General features: G+C 43.0%; 1 long non-coding RNA gene across 2 annotated transcripts in view; it reads right to left on the reverse strand.

Moving 5' to 3' along the window:
• Window positions 1-10,558: 10,558 nt before the first annotated feature.
• The window catches only part of LOC141758701 (uncharacterized), a 245,243-nt gene continuing 233,292 nt past the window's right edge, over window positions 10,559-22,509 (reverse strand). Inside the window, exon 5 of one of the 2 annotated variants that reach the window (XR_012591926.1) lies at window positions 10,559-10,729. This is a non-coding gene — a long non-coding RNA (uncharacterized LOC141758701). Of the gene's footprint in view, window positions 10,734-22,509 lie in introns of both variants that reach the window. The other variant, XR_012591928.1, reaches the window with a different exon arrangement.

A 22,509-nucleotide genomic window follows, 5' to 3' on the forward strand; every position in this document is an offset into this window, starting at 1 on the left:
AGATCGAATGTTGTCCTTAAGCTGTGCAGTGTAGCTCGACCACAACTGTGTTCTATCGTCCTTTTAGGGAGGAACTGGGAGGTGGGCGGCAGGCGGGTGGAGGTGCAGGCCTTTGATAAAGTGGCTTCATTACCTCAAGTGAAGGGCAATCTGGCTTCATGTAGAGAGAGAGAGAAAGAGAGAAGGAAAGAAAAGAAGAGAGAAGAGTATATCAGTACAGCTCCCAATAGATGTGATCTGTATGACTCCATTGTGGATAAGAGGCCAAATTAAACAGCCGACTAACCATCCAACATATCCTCATACAGCGGTTTGAATGATATCTCACGTGGCTAACATATGTCGGTTTGCTCTTGTTACATGCATACAGTCTTTTCAAAATAAACTTCCGTCTTAACAGGAAACAACTTGGTTAGATTTAGGCAACAAAACTACTTAGTTAGGTTTAGGAAAGGATCATGGTTTGGGTTAAAATAACTCAGGAAATGGCGAATACGTGATAGCTAAATCAACGTTGACTTCTAGTTTCATACAGGACACGAACGCCGGTCTCTTGGGCAAAGGTTGGTGTTTTTTGACACACCCATCCATCACGACCTCCTTCTTACGTGGCATTTGTTGTTTTTTATACTTCTCGGTTCACCGTTACGTGGATTACATACAAATGAATCTGTGGATTTATACGAATTACTTTTTCTTTTTACTTTTAGTACGTACGGCAACTGCCCTTACAAACTACGTACTGTTGCATGCAGTATGCATACAAATGGGACATACTACTTCGTCATAACATTGCGCCTTGAACTTTGACCCTCTTGCTCATATATCAGCTGCACAGAGGATTGTGGGTCAGAATAGCCAGAAAAGCAATGACGTAAGAGGACATCCTGGTAGTTTTGGCATACTGCATTTGACATACTATGTATTGGGACATACTAAATCTTTTTCTGGCATACTAAATTGTATAGTAGTATGGGTATTGGAACGCACAGGTGCATTTCCGAATGGTCACAAATTTTGGGCTGCGTGGACATGGACGTATGACGCATTTACGTCACACGGACCAAAACAGACCTTCGCGGATGAAGAAAGTATGAATTGGCTTTTTATCCGTGAAACAAGATCTACCTTGGAAAAGAAGAGGTTATTTGCAAACTCCCTAAAAATGTTTGACATGCCTGACCAGGAGGTTGAAACGTTGCATCAATAAAGCATTTTTTCTTTGGGAGCTTGCAAATTGGTGCGACAACAATTATTCATGGGCAGACAACATGACAGATCAACTTTTCATCTTGACATTGATCCTGTCTCACCGTCTTGAGCTTCCATTCCGGCAAACAAGACCTGATGCTGTTACAGGCATTACCCTTCACAACTGTAGAGGTTCTGGTTACATTATCATGGGCACACACACACACACACACACACACAAGTGGAAAAGTAAAGCTATACCTCCATGGATAAAGCTTTGTCGATGGAGTAATGGGCTTTCCTGATGGCAAGGGACCATAATATCCTCTAAAGAGGTTAGAGCTGCAGACTGGAGAATGAAGAATATAGTGCAGTGTGGGGGGATGTGAAATACTGAGACAGACTGTGAAACACCCAGAGACTGGCTTCAGTTTAGCATTTATGATAAATTGACGTCTTTGTCTTCATTTTCTCCTTGTTGCTGTTACTTTCCTTCTCTGCTTTCTGTGTCCTTGCCTGTAAAAAGGCAGCTCGCTTGGCATACTCAGCGCAGAGTAATGATCTGTCTATCATTGCTCGGCCACTGGCCACAACTCATTCAACTGGAGAAACAGTGGGACGCAGGAGGAAAGGAGGGAGGGAGGTAGGGAGAAATCTGATGGGAATAATCAATGCTACTATATTTGATGACTTCATCCACTCTGCCTGTTTGCTTTGATTTAACAGTTCATAATTCCTGCAGTGAATACAGTAAATACAACAGAGAATCAATAAGACCATAAAGCATGTTGAGGAGAGCTCTGTGGTCAGTTGAAGGGTACACTTGGGCACAGTGTAGACTTGAAGGATACAAGCACAGGCAGCCAGGAGGAGAGAGCGATATATGAAGGCATTCTCATCTCAGCCGGTCTCACGCTCCGGTGAACATCATCAGTGTCGAATTACACCTCAAACTGAATCAACACACAGCACACTCTTCAGCTCCTCTTTCCACCTGCCCGCTATGTAGCTGCAATATTTGTCATTATCAGAGAACAGAATGAAACTCATCTGCGGGAGATGAGTTACACCATCCAAATGAAAACTCGCCGGCCTGACCAAACGACATTCTGAAACATATTTTTATGCTGGAAATGAAGCATACATCAAACCGGCAATACGTCATCCAGAGTAGGCTCGCATGACCACGTCCCCTTTTGGGGGAAAACAATCCCGTGTCCCTCATAGACGGTAACAGAGTAAAGAGAAGAAGTTGAAACATGTCTCCAAACTTCTACTTTAATCAGACCGGTAATAGTAATTACGCTATGCCGAAGAGTTGTAGTTGGTTGCACCAAAAATAAATCCCCAAATCTCCGATTTGTTCCTCTGCCATGACCTAAAAAAGATATAATAGAGGGGCTTTATGGCTCCAAGCTATAGACCAGACCAGCATGGCGTCATCGCCGAGGCTGCGCTCCCATTTGAGGGAAAGAAACTCGCTGTCACAGGAGAGAAAATGACGAAAAGTTGTTGTGTAGGGGGTTAACCGAGGCTTTCAAACTGAGATTTGAGGCGCATACGACGCGTTAATATTCACTGTCAGTGTGCTAAATCGCTAAATGATGCAGATAGTGGCGGTGGCTCAGAGGTAGAGCGGGTCGTCCACCAATCGGAAGGTCGGCACATCGATCCCCGGCTCCTCCAGTCCACATGTCGAAGTGTCCTTGAGTAAGATACTTAACCCCAAATAGCTCCCGAAGGCTGCGCCATCGGTGTGTGAATGAGTATTTAGATTAGATCCTGATGGGCAGGTTGGCACCTTGCATGGCAGCCTCTGCCATCAGTGTATGAATGTGTGTGTGAATGGGTGAATGCTGACATGTAGTATAAAGTGCTTTGAGTGGTCGGAAGACTAGAAAGGCGCTATATAAATGCAAGTCCATTTACCATTTGGTGACAGTGACTAGCATGGCTAGCTAACGTTAGCTTGAGTCATACATTAACGCTATAACAGCATCAGTCGTCTCCAACTAAATCACAGCCTATAGATCAAACAGTTGGCTATTAACACGTTGGACAACACTTAGCAACTAACAATCAAATATGTATAGATGTCTGGATAAGCAATATCAGGCCACTGTGTTGGACGGGAGCAGACTGAAGGGACATGGCGGCGATCAACCTTAATTTATTAAGGTATCGTGAACGCTCAGGTTCAGGCAAGGTCGCAAAATAATTATTAGACGTGTAGAAAACAAACATTTGTATAACAAGAGATGAAGCATACAGACTTGTCAAAATAACAATCCAAACACACGTCGAATTGCATTGAAGTCTGTGGGATCTTCGGTTTTCTATCCCCCAAAGGAGGCACGGCCTTGACTTTTTGCGAAGTACCTGTATGTGCCGGTCTGATGTATGATCCAGGCAAGATATCTTCTCTTCTTTTGCAGCACATTTCACAATGAATCAAAACAAAAGGAGTCAGACAATATGAAATCTTTTTTCAGAGGGCTTTTTCCAGCACACTGTGTGTGGAGCAGGATGTCCCTAACAAGGCATGGCATTTAGGAAGAATAATAGCAACCCAGTGTGTTCTCCTCGTGAATCTCGAGGCTGATGCAGTACAATTCCATTAGCCGTCCTCCTCCAGCTGAGAGCTCTCTGTCTGTCATTCATCACCAGCTGCAGAACAACACAGTAACAACAGCGATGAAAATTAACTTTCCCCGCCACCCTCCTCCATTCCTCTGTCTCAACCTCCCAAACTTTCCCCATCATAATTAACCTCTAATTCCTGCAGTTTCTATTCCGTGTGTGAATAGCAAATGGGAAATAGTGTCTTCCCATGACATCTGGCCACAAGCTGCTCCCTCTTGATACTACAATTACAAGGGGAAGGGCTGAATATCAATACCAGCAGCACCATCTCCAGTTCAATCCGCTGAAACCAACTTTTTTTTTCATGAAAGTTTAATTTCAAATGGCTATTTTACGAGAGAGCGACTCATTTTGCCTTTTAGTAATGGTCATACAGGATAGCTGTGTGTGTGTGTGTGTGTGTGTGTGTGTGTGTGAGGGCGGCATGTAAAGCGCCTTTTCAGCTCTGCACCATGTGGAGCTGCCGTGAAAAACAACACGCAACAAAGTGTAACTCAGTGATGGAGTATCAACACAAACAGCTTCTGTAAAATACACTTTGAATACTTGCAGCTGTTCGTCTCCCTCTGTCTGTGTTCCTTTCTTGATCCCTGTCTCTCACCTCATTTCTCTATCTAGGAATCTCTTTCTCTCCTCGTACCTCTCTGAGGTCTCCGTTTGCAGTTTGAGTGACAGATTTGGTTCGGGGTTCAGACGGCGAGAGGCTGGTTCTATTTCACGGGTTTCAGTCTATTCCAGTTGGGTCATGACTCTGACAGTTGCAGCGTGATTTGAGCGTCTACTCCACCTTGGTGATGTTGTTTTAGACAATCATACAGTAGGAGTCTGTCTGGACGCCCAAGGGCCATATATTCAGGTGTCGCTCCAGGCTGTAGAGATGTAACCGCATATGCAAAGAGAGGTTCTGCAGACACACAGTGTACAGCCTATTATAGTTAATAATAGTCACCGTGGGGAAAAAGAGCATCACCAACTCTCTTCTTTTCATTTTACACAAGAGCTCATCGTAATGTGCACACAAACACAGACACACATGTACTTATTCAGCCCACGCCAAGTTGAAATTAGGCTATTATTCCTTTCAGACATTTCCCTTGTTTGAGTTTTTTATTGTGCGTTTTTTATTATCGCCGAAATTCATCTGTTTTGTTGCTTGTTAAGTGTGCAAATGGCATGAGCTTACCAATGTGTCTGCATGTTTGTGTGTGCGTACACAAAACTAGACCTCACTGACTCCCTTGTGGGCCACTGGATGGCCATAAACACAAGGACACGTTAATTAACAGTTTGAATGAGTGTGAGGGGGAGCGTCGTCCCAGAGTGGCCATGCGTCCATGTGTGCACGATGGCGAGGGGGAGCCGCTGTCTCTGAAGGGCAAGAGGCAGAGCGCTCCCTGGCAGCTCGGGAGCGGAACCGGTCCAAACAGTCCTTTGGCCCATTGTTATGCGGGATAATCCAGAATCTGGCAACCAGTAGCGGCACCAGGTGGTCCTGTCAACGCACAGAAGAAGAAGATGGACTGAAAACAGGAATAAAGCATGCTGGGTCAGCCCCGGAGGACTGAGGATGTTGGAGAAACATCAGACTGATGTGTGGCGGTTAACTGTAAAATGAGATGGCGCATGTTTTTTTGTATTATTGAGAAGCATATGGTCATAGTTATGTGTGTGAATATCAGGGATGGGACGATACACCTATCTCCCGATTCGATACTATCATGATACTTGGGTGCCGATTCGATATGTATTGCGATTTTTAAGTAGTGCGAATCTACAAATATTGCGATTCCATATTACAATTTATCGCAATTTTTGTTAACTTTTTTTAACACTAGACCATGGGGAAAAAGTTGAATCATACACTTCTAGGGACTTTTACTTTGGAAAATCTTTAAATTAATACAGTCAAATTTTTTGATTTTCAGCATGTATGTAGTCAGAGATGTCCTGAAGTCAAATATAGCCGTCATTGTCATTATCAATAATGTCATTAGGCATTATTTATTAATACATTTCCCCTCACAAATTAGTAGTATTTTCTTTTAATTTACTGTATAGGGTACATGTCATGTTTTAAACTACTGGTGAATATAATCTAATCAATCTTATTTCCATATATGTATTTTGTATATACAGTTCCCTTTGTTAACACTTTATTTTGAAAACCAGTCGTAGTCGCGATAGTATACTTCCGCTTACTTCGCCAAGTCCGTCTCTAGCTCTTACTGTCAAGTCCGCTCTCTTTATACATCCATGGTCAGCTCCATCGGGGCCGTTTGAATGCATTTAACATAAATGTCAGTATATGGGTGCTCTACAGTCGTAGCATCGGCCAATTTGACCACGGAGATACGACTGACAGCTGGCTTGACCGCACGTTATTGTTAGCTGTCCATGACAGAGTTAGCATGCAGCTTTAGCCACGATGTCTAGCTCTTCTTTTTCTGGCAATGTGTGAAACCCAAAGTGTTTACATACTTTACTGGATGTGTAGTGTTTACCATTCTGAATTTAAATGTGAGAGTGCGGTCGTATCCACGCGGACCCTCCGCCATTTTCTACGTTCTTGTTTTGACTCGCTGCAGTCGACTGCGTTTTGTTTGTGTTTTTGATGGATACGGAACGGACATGACGTCACGTTACCCAGACTACAACAATAAAAGCAGTAACTTCCTTCTACCTCCGCATAGACTAGAGCAAATATATTGATTCTGACATTAAAGAATTGATTTCAAAATCCTAAAAAACAAACAAAATCGCGATACATAGGTGAATCAATGTTTTTCCACCCCCAGTGAATATCTACGCAGGGTTTGTGTATGCATATGAAAATGGCAAGGAGTAGGGCAACATTTTTTGGTTGCATCACCTTCCCATGAAAAAATATGCGCTTTTTTGAGTTTGTGTGTGTGTGTGTGTGTGTGTGTGTGCGTGTGTGTGCGTGTGTGTGTGTGCGTGTGTGTGTGTGTGTGTGCAGCTTGGTATTCCTGTAAATAAAGATTGCTATGTAAAATTGCTCTGACAAGCACTGACTGAATCCGTCTCTAAGTGGCTGTGAAGGACAGAGCGAACTCCAGTGAGAGCCGAGACTGTACCACATTTCTGCAACCTCAGGGAACGTCCACTGCAACGGCTAGCAAACACAACAACAACAGCAAAAAAAACAACTCATGACCTACATGCATAACTACCCTAAATCCACCAATTCTAGCTGCTGATGTAAGCTGACAGCGGCTGAATGGGCAGCAGCAAAACAAGAAGGGAAAGCAAGAAAAAGGATCTTTGAAGCAGACGACTCTTTAGTCATGTCAGGTCACATGTTACTAGCTCTTCCTCCACATGTCCGACAGAAAAAACAGGTGAGTTTTGTCCTTCAGGATGTCAGAGCACGTCCTAAAGTGTGCTTGCTGTTTACCTCTGTGTAGGCTCAAACCAGCCTTGGAGTGTCTCTGATGGCTTTGAGACACATATGTTTGTTCTCCGCGAGGCCCAGTATAAATGATCCAGCCAAGCGGAGCGCTCATCGCTCACAGGCTGAGCTCATACACCATCACTCAGCCCTGATCGGCTGGATCTCCACCTCCCTTCCTATGAGAGAGGCAGGAGGAGAAATGAGCTGAGATAAACAACCGAATTCAAAGTGGAGCGGGAGAGAGGGAGACGCGCAAATGGGGGTTTAGAAGAAAACCGAAAGATACAAGAAGGATGAGAGGGATGAAAGAGCGGCGAAATGCAAATCATTTACCTGGAGAACAGCGGTGTTTTTTCTTCTATTTGTCTCCTGAGAAAATAACTAATTGATCTGTCCACTGTGCGATTACCTCTCATCACGGACTGATTGACTGTCTGTCACATGCACTCACTCTCTCCGAATGCTGAAGCGCACAGGGCATCCGTCTCTATCAACGCCAAGCAGTGTATATGCGGGTGCACTCAAATGCACGAGCCCTGACAGGCACCCATCACACCTCAGCTTCACTCTGCAGATGCAGCGAGAGGAGACAGATAGAGGGGGTTTGACAAATGACGACAGCATTGTTTAGATGGAAGATGTCGAGATTGTGACCGAGTGAGCGTCCCAGGCGTGCTGACACATAGTGTGGGGTAAGGGATGTCACCGGCGGGGAGGGGGGGGATGAGGTGGAACCTCAGAGACGAGCGCTGCTACATGGCAGATACATTTTGGAACTGGATTACCAGTCAAGAAAATGAAAAACTGACAGAGTGACGGCCTGCCATCGAGCTTCTTAAGATTGGCGCCACTCCCTCGTGAAGGCCCCCAGTTCAGATTTTTATTATCTGACCTTGCACCAACCATAGAAGCAAGAGTTTTTCCAACTATAACAGTAAGGAATTAAGTGGAATTGTTTTGGTTCACAAGCGCAGCATTAGGCAGTCTGCGCAGCGCTGGCTGAAAATGGGTTGACCCCGAAGCCGGTCTGAGGTGAGGCTTGCTGTTTCAGGGTCAACCGAGCTGAGGGCGCGTGCTGAAGGAGTGGTCAGCCTCGCCTGAGAGGAGAGCCGAACAAAAGAGCGGAAGGAGGAAAAAAAATATTCATCCCATAACAGCTGAATGTGACCCAAAGAGCAGAGACACAAGCAGCATATTTCATAGCTCTGGCTCTGTGTGGACACACAGAGAAATTGAAGTCACACACACTGAAGATTTATTTGTGCTTTTCACTGCCAGAATCAAAATGTTCAAACTTATTCAGCCCCCTCTGTGCTACAAATAATATAAATTTGTTTTCATATAAATACACATAGAGATATATGATCAAAGTTTGCGCTTATTAAAGGTATTGTATGTAACTTTTTACACATATAAATTGTTTATTATTGCCAATATGTGAACAGGTTGTAACCTAACCTATGTGATTTGCAATATTAGAGGGAATGATCATTTTTACATTATTATTCTCTTTTTCATTGAAAGACATTAAAATTATTATGGTGTGATTTTTGCGGGGATCTGTACCAAACACAGATGTTTTTTTAAGTCTGTAGAATATGATGCGTAGGCCAGGACGATAATAAATAATTTAAAATGCTATTTTGACACATATTTCGCCTTTAACAAATACAGCGCCTCCTGCGATTTGAAAATTTCTGTAGGCCATATTGCGATTTCGATACAATTTCGATCAATTGTGCAGCAGACAGAAGACAGCCGAGTCTACTGTTAAAGAATGAATGAATGCAGTAAAAAAAATGTATTTTAGCCTATTTTAAAATGGTGAAACTTTACAGCCACAAACACAAACTAGAGACCTAGGGCATTCAGAGGATGGATGGCTTTCCTAGGTAGATTGACAATAAGGGGATTTCTGAGCAGTTTACAAAACAGAAGTGCTCGCCATCCAATCGACAAAAAATGCAATTCTTGCAAAAATCTCAAAACGTTTTTGAAACCAAATCCCAGCATGGCTTTTTCTATGGTGTTCCTCAAGGTCCTGGTGTTTTAATGTGGTATTTTGGAGAGATTATTGATCATTTTTTATCAATTCTCTGGTGGTAAAAGCTGGTTAAATTTGGCACCAAATCTGTGTAACAAATGGTATCAACCCAAAAATTCCTGCAACAACTTATGAGACATAATAGAGCATGTGGATGGCCATCAAATACTTCTATTATCATGTTCTACGCTCATACACTTTCACAATTTATTTTAATTAATGAATGTATTTATTAATTCAGTTTTCTTTTCTTATTAATGACTAGAACAACGTGACACACAGTGCTGAGCTGCATTTCAAATGAATCTTCAGGTTCCCAGCTTTCAGATGATGTACACCACTTCTATGTGACATCTACTGTTGACATGCTGTCTCCCCCTAAAGACCCCTGTTCCCCCTCAAAAAAGGCAAAACAGGTCTATTGTGGGTCTCAGAGGGTTAAGGAGACAGAAGACAGCTACTGTAAAAGAAAGACTGCAGTACATTTCAAACAATCCAAGCCAGTCAGTATAATGTAATGAAGGTTTAGTTGATGTCTGTTGACATTGAGAATCTCAGCATCCCAGTTCAGACGTATTGCATGCTTCATGCTCCAGTGTTCATGGAGTCAGAATGAGTTCAGGCTGTCTGAGGCTCCGCCCGTCAGGATGACTGTAGGGTCAGAGGTCACGTTGGGATATGGATAGTGGAAAGAGAGCAGCTCCAGGCAGCGGCGTACTGTACAGTTCTGCGGCAAGACTCACCACTGTGTTTGTGGGCGGAGGACGGGGCATACTGACTGTCTTCTTTTGTTTGTTTTTTTATTGCTCCCCACTGACCACGAGACTGTTATCATCCTGGCTTATTCAGTCTGAATGGGGCCACAGTGGATAGAGTGGATGCAAATCATCCAACCGTGTATGAACGGAGGCCTAGCCCTTGAGGAGATGCAGAAGATGTAAACTGAAACTGACCCGATCTGAGCAGTCGATTCTTACTCTTCGTGATTTTCCAACGACTGACGTATTACTTTACTGTGCAGCAGTGTAAGATCAACCCAATGTTTGTGCTGCGAGTGATAATTATGTGAAATACTGGGTATTTTTCTTTGATATAAGGCGGTGAATGGAATTAATACCAGACTAAATTACACAGACTGCATCTTTTCTTTTGCTTCCTTTTGAAAAATAAACTCTATTAACTCCAACCACATTTAAATTCCTTTCTAATAATGACAATAATTATTGTGTCCTGATTCACATGGAAATTTATAAGCCTATGTGCACATTTCTTTCCCAGGAAACACCAAAACAAAAGCAGAGAAAAGGGTTTAGTTTGAGACACTCAACATACAGCACCACACACATCTGGCATCTGTTTCCTTCTGCAACTTGGCCAAAACTTTTCCAAGGATACTGAGAAGGAAAACTTTGGAGGGATGCGCTCAAGCTCCACCGGTCCTCTCTGAAACAGGAAGGAAGAGAAAAAAACAGATAATAGATGTGAATGCGCAGAAACACAAAGCTGTTCAATGGCAATTACCACGCGCTGCCTGGCACAGCTGACAGTTTGAGAGAAGCGCTCTCAACGTGTTTTATTCTCGCAAACAAAAGACAAAAGACAAGAGCGACATGTACAAGAGCTCCACTGCCAAAGCAGCACACACACTGTAGCCTATTCATGCAAAATAGATCTAGCTGCTGACCCTGTACATGACCCCTATAACCTCCTCATAACCTCCAATACTTCCCCAGGAGATGTTGTCATTGTAAGTCAAACCTAGAGACACAAATACTCGTCCTCGCTCAGTGGTGTAATGTAACGAAGTAGGATACTCTGTTACAGTACTTAAGTATTTTCTGAGAGTATCTGTACTTTACTTGAGTTTTTATATTTCTGTCAACTTTCCCTTTCACTCCACTACATTTCCTAAATAAAATGCATACTTTTACTCTGATACATTTCCCCTTAGCATCTTCGTTGCTATTGCAAACAAGCAGGTTTGGTGAATCAGTGGTCCTAGCTTGCAAGTTACATCATTCACGTGATGGGCAGGTGCAAACAAAGTGCTCTCAAAGAGAGCTAAGTAGTTAAGTTTTGATTTCCGCTCAAGTCAAGGCAGGCTGCATGTCAGCTCATGCTACATGCTACTTGCTACTATGAGGGAAGGAAAAAATGGATTTTGTTCTTTAAATCCTTTAAGTTGTGAAGACCTCGTTTTTCTTAAAGTGTAATGTAGCCTCCATTTTTAAGTTGTTGTACATAATAAGAGGAACAAACTTCATAAATCTCCAAATTCTGACTTGCTTGCTTTTTTATTAACAGCAATTACTTGTACTTTTACCTTCAATACTTAAAAACATTTAATATTAGAAAATGACTTAAGTACAGAAAATATGCACCCGATTTGACTGTTATCAGGCCATTAAATAGGTTTTATTAGCCGCTATAAGCACCATAGATGTGGGTCATTAGGGACCTACTACGCCTACTACATTGTAAAAGTGAAAGCAAAACTTAAAAGTCACACGTTTTAATATGTTAAACTGAATGCAACGTTACATTTTGATCACAAACAGAAAGGCTTCTTTAGGTTTAGGCAACAAAACTACAACTTTTTAGGTTTAGGCAAAAAAACAACAACTTTAGTTTCCCCTAAAATTAAGTTTAGGCAAAAAACATTGTGTTTTGGGTTAAAATAACTATGAACACAAAGACACCTACACATTATTGATTTCAAACAGGATGCAAACTCCGGTCTCCTTTCTGCTCCTGTCATAATTACTCTGGTCGCTAGAGGTCGCTGTTGTGTTCTTTTATACTTTCTTTCGATGATCTACCATGTTAATAGATGATAAAACCTACTAGTGGGTGTAGTAGGTCCCTATAGTCCCACATCTACGGGGCTTATAGCCACTATTTAATAGCCTGACAACAGTCTAATTGGCTGAAATATCAGATACTTTAAGACTTACTTTAGTAATATTCTAATAGGTGACTTAAAGTCATTTTCTGGTTAGATATCTGTACTTTTACTCAAATGTGGCTTTCAGGTACTTTCAGGCACTGTCCTTGCTCTCCCTCCAAGTCAAATTGCATCCATGCCTTGACAGCTACCTGAAGGTCACTTTCACCTCAATCCAGCAACACAACATACTGTCTTCTGTCATGACATACATTTTCTACCAACCCTGTTCACTTCAACTGCCATTTCATTCCCCCAAATTGCTTCTTCACATCTTCAACAGCAGCTGACAAACTGGGAACAACTTGTGCCTCGCTGCTGTCTTTGTCTCCCTCCCGACCCCCTAACCTTCATAACCACCTCCTCCACCATTTTTGTCACCGTTGCGCGCCGCACCAGAATCACAGGAAACAATGTGGGAATCAGAGGGGAGGCATGGTGTGGGCTGGCTCTCTGACGCCGCTACTAATGAGCTGTAATCTGGAGCAGCAGGAGGCAATGCCTGCTCAAAGAAATTGCTGTTGCTCGGTACATTCGTTCGCTAACGGAGGAGGAGGCAGCAGATCATAGGTGCTCATTTGCGGAGAACAAAGGGAGCAGAGGGAGACGGAGTTAGAAACGACTTTCTGGGGGGATCATGAGCTTCCTGTGATGTGCATATGTTGGACTGGAAGGTGAGCAAGCTGGGCAGGTAGGTGGAAGCTATAAAAAACCCTCTTTCACCTGCTCTGTCAGACTACAGCTCGCCAGACCCCACGCCGTCCCAACTCCCCACCTCCCCACCGCGCGTGTCCTTGTGTTTCATCACCCACCGGGTTTGTCTCCAATGTTTGCCATCCGGCTCAGATCTGCTCGCAGGGGGAAACAACAGAAATGGTAAACAAAGCTGATACGTTTTCATAAAAAAAAAGACGTTGACGTGAAATGATCCCCCTTATTCATCTACAGCCTTGAAAAAAAACAACACCACCTGTGTGAGGAGAGCAGGAAACAGAGGTAATATGTTTCAATGACAGCACCGACTGCTCTGGATAGAGAAGGTTTATGTCCACAGCAGCAGCAGCAGCGTGAGAAGAAATACATTTATTTCAATTCAAACCTGCCTCTAAAAAAAAAAGAAAAAGAAGTGTCACAGGGGTACCAAAGGAAAACAAAATGCTTCGAAGGAGAAAGATGAAACGAGGAGAGAGCAAGAAAGCGGGAGAGGCTGAGCAGTGTTTTCCACCTCGGGGTAGCCTGCTAAAAGCTATCTGTTCCCCTGGTGACCGAGCACAGCAGAACTTCTGAGGCTGGAGAACAGAAGCTTAAGATAGGCTGGCTCACACTCGCCTATACACTCTCCTCCTCTGCCCTCATTACTCTTTTCACCGTCCATTTTCGCCCTCCTCTTTCAGTCATTTCCCATACAGTAGTAGCTTGGCCTGGCCCTTCACCCTGCCTGTCAACACTTCATTAGTAGGCATCTGCTAGTAACTAATCTCATCTTTCTGCAGTGGAAATACACAACCTCTCTTGCTCTCCACTCTGCTCTCCAAAAGCAGGAACGGCCCCAACCAGAATCAGTCCTGCTTTATTACATGTCAGCAGCTCTTCCTTTCGTTTTTTTGTCTGGGGAAGAGATTATGCCCCAGGCCAGAAAGGGATGCAGCAGCAGGGGGGGTGAAAGAGAAATGGAGGATGAGTCGATGGTGAGAGGAAGAGGAGGACGAGGAGGGGGGGAAAGCTCTGGATCTCTCATTGCTCAAACCACAGGTGTTTCTTTAATACCTTGCTTTGTTGGAGGTGATGAGGAAATGAGGGGGAGGTTTTTTTCCCTCTTCCCTCCAGGACTCCGGCACATTCTCTAGATTTCTCTCCATTTTAGACAAAGCCAATTTCAACTCCACTTTGCAACATATGGTGCCGCCCTCCCTCCAACACACACACACAAAGGCCACTTTCCTCAATATATTCCAGCTATTACAGGATTCATCAAAAATTAAAGCAGCAGTTAAGGAAGGCTGTAGGGGAACACGAGACTCCTGAAGCGGGATTCACGCTGCAGATGCAAGATGGAGGAGATGGAAATCCACATATGGTGGGAGAAAGCTTGGTTGCCCTGTTTGTAGCTGACAGGCTGTTATGTGTGACTCACGATGTTCATATTCAACACGCCGAGCTGCTGCCACCCGCCCTCCTTCTCTTTCTCATCTCACTTGGTGATAAATACGAGTAATAAAGGAGATACATTAGCAGAAGATTGTCTTTTTTTCATTTAACTGGGAGACAGAGATGGATATTGATCATGTGGTGAGACATTGTCTCGCTATGCCAATCCGTCTTGCACATCAACTGGTAACACATTTTGTAAAGTGCCACAGGGGGAGAATCAGTCCTCGGTATATGGACTAGAGGTAGCCGATAGGACGTTTTTAGGGCTGTCAAAGTTAACAGAATAATAAAACCACTAAGTTAGGTTTCAGAAAAAACTAAATGTTTGGGCTTAAAACTACTACGTTTTAAAGTGAAAATGAAACTGAACGTTGTGAACACGAGACACGAGCAAACAGCTGATTGTAACATGAAAGTGAAACTTAATGCACAGGACATGAACAGCGGTCTTCTTAATGAAAGTCTTGTGTTTGTTCGACCCATCCACCGTCCGTCTTTCCGCTCTTTAAACTACGTCACCACACTCCCGGCGCACTTTCTCTGAGCGTTGACTGTTGCATTGTAGTTAATGGAAAGCCCAGGGCGTCTCATACAGGCGTTAAAGGGTACCTTTTGCAGCGATATCACTATCACAATATATTCTCACTCCCAACTCGTCAAATAGTGGCGCTTGGTCAGTGCCCCTCGGCATCGGAGACCAATGTATCAATATACACTTGTTACATGCATAGTGTCCTTTCAAAATAAACTTCCGTTATCAAAGGAAGTTAGGTTTAGGTAACACAACCACTTAGTTAGGGTCAAGAAGCGGTCGGGGTTGACGTTAACTTCACTGACTAGTGACTCACGGAGCTGACGATACGTGACGAAAGACTGACGTGACAAAATATGTCGACGTTACTTTTAGTTTCACACGGGACACAGACAGCGGTCTCCTGGTAGGCTTGTCGCGTTAGTCGGTGTTACCGGTGTTACACGGTGATCGGGCACATACCGATTACATTACCGCCCCCACAATGGTTTTTTTATTTTGGCGTATCAGCTCCATGTTATCAACACAAAGTCGGACGACGGACGCTACAAACTGACAGTGAATGCATCTGCTCCATACGGAGTCTCAGCTCAAAGTAGCAGGTGTCATATTTCAGACACACAGGGCGAGAGAGAGTTGATGGATAAGACGATGCGAAGAGAAAAGCAAAAGCGTCTATTTGGCAATATTTCAGATTTAAACCCAATGCTAATAGGGAACCATAACATTAATGAGGTAGTCGCCGTGAGGAGGACAGAGCTGTCACGGCCGGTGTTGCAGCACACGGTGGAAACCTGTGGCTCCTCAGCGAAAGCTCTACCAGAGAGGTCAGACACACAGATACCCAACGTTAAAAATCTAAGTAAGCGCTCTACAGATATTGACCGTCATCTTTTCTTGTAAAATATCCGGTGCAATCAGTATCACCGGTGTTGTCACAAGTTTATTAACCGGTGGGAAAATGTCCTCACCGTCACATCCCTATCTCCTGGTTGAAGATCTTGTGTTTGTTTGACCCATCCACCATCCCTCCTTCCAGCCCTGAACGGACTCTCACGCTATAAATAATACGTCACTTTCTCCAACCATCGAATAACGCCGCGGGTGGGTTTACATTGGAGTTAGTTGAAAGCCTGGTTCGTCACATACTGTTGCTAAAGGGTGCCTCTGTGCGTTGGTTTCCGACGCTGAGGGGTTCTTACCAAATGGTGGTATTTGAGAAGTTAGGAGTGAGAACGGGTTGGTATCACAGGCCAACGACCGGCACAAAGCCTCAGTATTTGACGCCCTGGAAATGAGAACGGGCTGATAATACTGGTAGGATACGATGAAACCGTGCATCGATGTGGCGAAAACTAAACTCTACGACTATGAACACAGCCGTTTGACAGGTAATCTGGCCACAGAATACAATCCTTTAGAAAAAGAGTAGAGAGGAGATTATGTGAGAACAGGCGAGGATTTTTACAGCTTCAGCAGCAGGAAGCCCCAGCGCCACAAGTGACCTACCGGATGTGTCTGTCAAATCTGCTTCCCAGGTGGCAGCCAAGCGTGTGTATATGTGTGTGCATGTGTGCATGAAAGCGCTATGTTAGAATCTTGTTGACGGAGTCTGCACACCTGTCTGCATTTGCAGGGCAGGCAGATCTGTTTGTGTGTGTGTGTGTGTGTGTGTGTGTGTGTGTGTGTGTGTGTGTGTGTGTGTGTGTTTGTCCAGAGGTGCTCAGACTGTGAGGGATAGATGGAGCTCATACACAGGTCAAGCCTGAAGGCAGCCAGGGGGATGTGTGCACCGGGCTGTGACCACCAACAGTTGTGCAGGCCTTTACTGTCTCCATCCCTTCATCTCTCTTTCCTCAACATCATCCCCCTTTTCAGAGCGAGCGAGGACACAGATGGTCTCACTCTATCAGCCATGACTGTCCGACAGCAGGAACATTTCCCCATTTACCGTTCTCGCCTCAACAGGCACATCTACACTTCCTATACACTGGCAGCAAATGCTCAAATTCAAAACATTATATGTCACACATTAAACATACAGTATACTGTATGTCACATGTAAATCTAAATTATAATTCAATTTTTCATTATTAGATCGACATCAATCATAATGAAAGAGTTCCATCCATCCAGCCATTATCTGTAACTGCTTATCTCATTCGGGGGGCTGGAGCCGATCCCAGCTGACATTGGGTGAAGGCGAGGATGAAAGAGATGAAGATGAAAAAAAAAATGTGGACAATTGATGCCACTTTCCAGCAGATGACGTCACAAACAACCACTAATGGTGTTCCTCTTAAAAGTCAACACAGCACATGTGAAGCCTCTGGGTGCTTCTCATTATACTAAAGTGCCTACTCGATTCCTTTCCTTGTCTCCTCTCCTTGCATCTCAGTCCCGACCACTGGAGATGCAAGGGGAGGAGGTGAAGAAGAGATGCGAAGAGAGAGGAGTCAAGGCAACAGGCATTTAACAAATGAGACATGCCTCGGAGCCGAGTCAATCAAATATGACGTGTGACACAACTGCATCAGCTGTCCAATGTTTTGTAACACCGCTGTAATTAATGATCACTGTTCAGATGAGCAGAACAGTGTACATGACAACTTATATATTTACTACTAATTCAATTCACAACGTGGCATAATGTGACAAGAATGTATGGATGTCATACAGTCTTATTTAACGCACACATGTTTGCAATTCGTATATATCCCACAAAATCAATTCATATGTAATCTACGTAATTGTGAACCAGGAAGTATAAAGAGCAGCAAATGCCACATAGGAAGGAGGTCCATGTGGATGGTTGGGTCAAAAAACACCAGACTTTCGCCCAGGAGACCGGTGTCTGTAACCCGTGTAGAACCAGAAGTCAATGCTGATTTATTTGTCACATAACTTCTGTACTTAAGTTACGCCACTTCCGGAGTTTTTTTAACCCACACCAAGTTGATCTTTTCCTAAAGCTAACTAACGAGGTAAACATCATGTCACGATTATAGCAGTTGAATTGGATGCAGCCTATATTCAATAATAAATACCTGTAATATGAATGTGAAATTTCACTAAGGAATGCGGTTAGAACAGCGCCCTACGAGGCGCTACACAAACGGTGAAGGGCAGAAAGTTTGATTATCTTAAATAACTACAACTTATGAATACAAAGGGAACAGTTACATTTGTAGAGTCCTGCCATGGTTTGAGATTATTCCAGCTGTGTGTCACGCCTGTTTTACGTCGCGCGTGCCGAAAAAACTTCTGCAAAGGATATACCGGTGTTTCCTCGCTCTCAGCTCTTCCAGAAACCTCCTCTCACCTCATCTCCTCTAGGTGCACTTAAGGGAGTGGAAGATCCTCCATGATGGCGGAGGGGGAACGATTTCCGGGTCACGGGATGAGAAAGGACGCAAGGAGGCATAAGATAGCGTACTGAAAAGCACCAGTTCCTGTAGTTCTACGCCAACTGATCAACTGCATCATCTGCATGTTTCTTCGCCCTCCACCAGCTGTGAGAGCTGTTTGAAGGTAAGTTTGAAATTAAACTATATCAAAGATGGCAGAGCATCGGGAGTTGGGTTTATGATAAGTTAGCTTTTGCTTTTTAACCGACTGATCAGTTTCTGGATTTCTTTTAATTCCGCCGTCTTTATTTGCATCTCGTCCAATGTGAGCTGGGACCGGCTGCAGCCCCTCGCCACCATGGAAGGAAATAGCAAATAGTTGTTTGCTGCTATATTGATGCTCTGAATTTGGAATTGAGGACATTTAAACGAGTCACAAAGGAAGAGATGTACTGTAAACAGAGAACCAGACATGTCTGAGACAGATTAAGATGTGTATTTTACAGAAATTGTTACACCTAAATGTCTAGAGGACACGGCTCTATTGCCTAAACAAGAAACATTCTGCTTGTCCTCCTGAGAGATGTGATGGATTTCTTTATGTCCTAAATCTATCACATTTTCACCTCTTTAACTGCTGCGCTCTCACCCGAAGCACATTGTTTGAACTTTGCAAACTCACTGCTCAGGATGGTGGAAGATACCACATTTCTGGAAGGAATCCATTTTGGCTGTCAAGCAAAGGAGGAAATGTTCCACAATCCTAATTGTGAAGGCATCGTGAGAGAGGCGGTAGCCATCCTAGGATTCAGCCAGCGTTGGGGAAGATACTTTGAAAGCATAGCTTTGCAAACTACCAATTACTTCACATTGGAAGAAGTTGAACTATAGCAAAGCTACCCGAGGGAGAAATCTAGTTTGGTTAACTGAAGCTACTTAGAACTATAGTTCAAACTACTTTGTAAAAACATGATTATATTGACAATGTAGGGCTACATGTGATACGAAATCACAACGAAATACACAAAACTTGTCTTTGTTGTCGAGAGTGTATTTACTCTCGGCTTGCATAGCTCACAAGGTAAAAAGTAGGTTTTGTCGGTGGAGTTAGTCAGTGTCATGTATTTGCTTAAAGGGCGGGCCATAGCTGAGCCAAGGTTAGCTGTGCTAAGTTTGGAAATAACTGAAAGGGTTAGTTCGGATTTTTTAAAGTGAGGTTGTATGTGTACTCCCTTGTTCTGCAAAGGTTAAATTACTGTTTTTGTGAATTGAGTCTGGTGGCTTTGAAGAGAGAAATATAACGGCTTCAGTTTCCCATTGGAAAAATGTATTTTAGCCACCTAAAAAAATCGACATCAGTCAAGCTATATTTAGAATATTTTCACCGCTTTACTTTGCCATCAGACAGCCCTTTATGGTGGAGAACTGAAGCCATTATATCGCTCTATTCAAAGCCACCAGACTCAATTCAACAAAATAGTCATTTTAACTCGCAGAACACGGGAGTTGCTGCATCAGTTAGTTAGTTTATTTGTGTTATTGTGTGACTTTCAGATCCGGACTAACGTGGCGTCCACACAGCAGTACATTGCTTTTCTTTCGTGCAGGTACTCCTGTCTGGTTCTCCAAACTGGGAGCATGCTGACCACCATCTAAGTTACTGTACGTAATACCCCCCCTTTTGCATATGCAGGCACTACACAAAGGTGAAAGGTCAAATAGTGTGTGGTGGCTGCCTGACACATGCATTGACAGAAAAATGGGGCGGGGCTGGTCAAAGGGGGTTCAATTACACTAGAGAAGTAATGGTAAAACAAAAATAAAAAATCATTCCTTTCCTAATATGGCCCAAAATTGTTTGTAATTTCTGTAGTTAACTACACATTAATGGCATTGATAAGGGTTCTAAAGTATTAAATTATTGATTATAGTGACAGGGACCTTGATAAAGTCTAATGCATTGGATTTTGTCTTTCACTAACAAATAAAACCGGGAGAATAGCAAAGTCTACATTCTATTTTCACATCGATATCTTCAGTCCAACTAGACCAACAGACTTGTTACCTTAGCAAAAGGCCACCTGGCCAACATTCACACTCGTGCATAGAAGTCAACTTTTATTTATGTGACAAGATCTCCGTCCTCCTGCACATACACAGAGAGATACAGTATATCTACCAAAGCATCTTTCTTCTGGCTGAACATAAGGGGAGTTGATTTAAATGGATTCTTAAATGATATATAAAGCGGTAAATCTTCATGCATGGAGAGCAGCAGAAAGCACGCTATAGGAGTGCCAGGTGAAAATAGAAGAGGTGGGGGGTGGAGGAAGAGAGACGATGTTATTTATGGTGACGATGACACTTCTTTTTCCAGTTGAGTAGACGGTGGGTGAGCTCGCAGTACACACAGCAGGTAATGAGGAGACGTCTGCAGGGAGAAGTTTCCATTCACCAGTTAATTGTGGAACAGTGGCACACATTTGTACGCATACAAAAATACACACACGATGGCCAAATGCAACGAGAACGACACCAGCCAAACACTTCGACTAACACTGCTGGAAACTTGCTTCATTATCAAGGAAACAAGAATAAGAAGGAATTATGTGGAAAGCAAATATTTATTCTAGGGCTATCAATCGATTAAAATATTTAATTGAGATTAATCACAAATTTAATCGCACATTTTGTATCAGTTCAAAATGTACCTTAAAGGGAGATTTGTCACGTATTTAATACTCTTATCAACATGGGAGTGGGCAAATATGATGCTTTATGCAAATATATGTATATATTTTAGGGCTGTCAAAGTTAACATGATAATAACACGTTAACGCATAAATTATTTTTAACGCCACTAATTTCTTTAACACATTAACACAACTTGCGATTTTTAGGTTGTAGCTCAGTTTTAAAGCTAGAGTGAAGATACTGGCATCATATGAAACTATAAAACCTAAGGAATAATAAATATATACAGTACATACATTTGCAGCATATTTGTCCACTCCCATGTTGATAACAGTATTAAATACTTGACAAATCTCCCTTTAAGGTACATTTTGAACAGATAAAACATTTGCGATTAATTGTGATTATCTATGAACCATCATGCGATTAATCGCAATTAAATACTTTAATTGATTGACAGCCCTAATATATTTATTATTGGAAATCAATTAACAACACAAAACAATGACAAATATTGTCCAGAAACCCTCACAGGTACTGCATTTAGCAACAAAAAAAAAATGCTAAAATCTTAACATGGCAAACAGCTGTCAGTGTGTCAGTGTGCTGACTTGACTATGACTTGCCCCAAACTGCATGTGATTATCATAAACTGGGCATGTCTGTAAAGGGGAGTCTCGTGGGTACCCATAGAACCCATTTTCATTCACATATCCTAAGGTCAGAGGTCAAGGGACCCCTTTGAAAATGGCTATGACAGTTTTTCCTCACCAAAATGTAGTGTAAGATTGGAGCGTTATTTACTCTCCTTTGCAACAAGCTATGACATGGTTGGTACCAATGAATTCCTTATGTTTTTTTCTAGTTTCAAATGATGCCAGTATATTCACTCTAGCTTTAAAACTGAGCCCGCTACAACCTCCAAATCTTAATTAATATTAATCAAATTCTTGCATTAATGCATTAAGGAAATTAGTGGCGTTAAATTGACCTTGCGTTAACGCATTATCACGTTAACTTTGACAGCCCTAGTTGAAAGCAAATATTTGCTATAATGAAAAATATCTTGAACATGTGAGTTATTTGCACTCCCTGCCTTAAATACGCTTTAACTGCTCCCAACTCGAAACTGCCCTTCTAGTATTTCAGTGCACCAGCTATAAGTTGCCTTTAAATAAATACTCTGCACGCAGATCTACAATACTTGACTGGCTATATGTAGAGCAGCTGCAAAGCAAGCCTGATAGGTGTCAGAGATCATATTCGTGCCCCACATCTTAAAAGCCATATCAATATTCCATGTCCATCCAAGTGTCTGGCCATGAGAGATGATTGATGCGTTTCTGTGGCAGTGGTTAGAAACAGAGCCTGGGGAGACGCGGGGGCAGCATTGAGTGAGCACGCCTGCCTGTATAACACAGAACTCCATTTACCCACAACACCAACACAAGACAGATCACTCAGCTGGCCCCGGCGTTAACTACTCCGTACGCGTACGTGTGTGTCATTGTTGATGGATTCATACGGAACATGCAGGTGGGGAATACGCTA

Source organism: Sebastes fasciatus, chromosome 2 (assembly GCF_043250625.1).
Source record: "Sebastes fasciatus isolate fSebFas1 chromosome 2, fSebFas1.pri, whole genome shotgun sequence".
Taxonomy (NCBI): Eukaryota; Metazoa; Chordata; class Actinopteri; order Perciformes; family Sebastidae; genus Sebastes; species Sebastes fasciatus.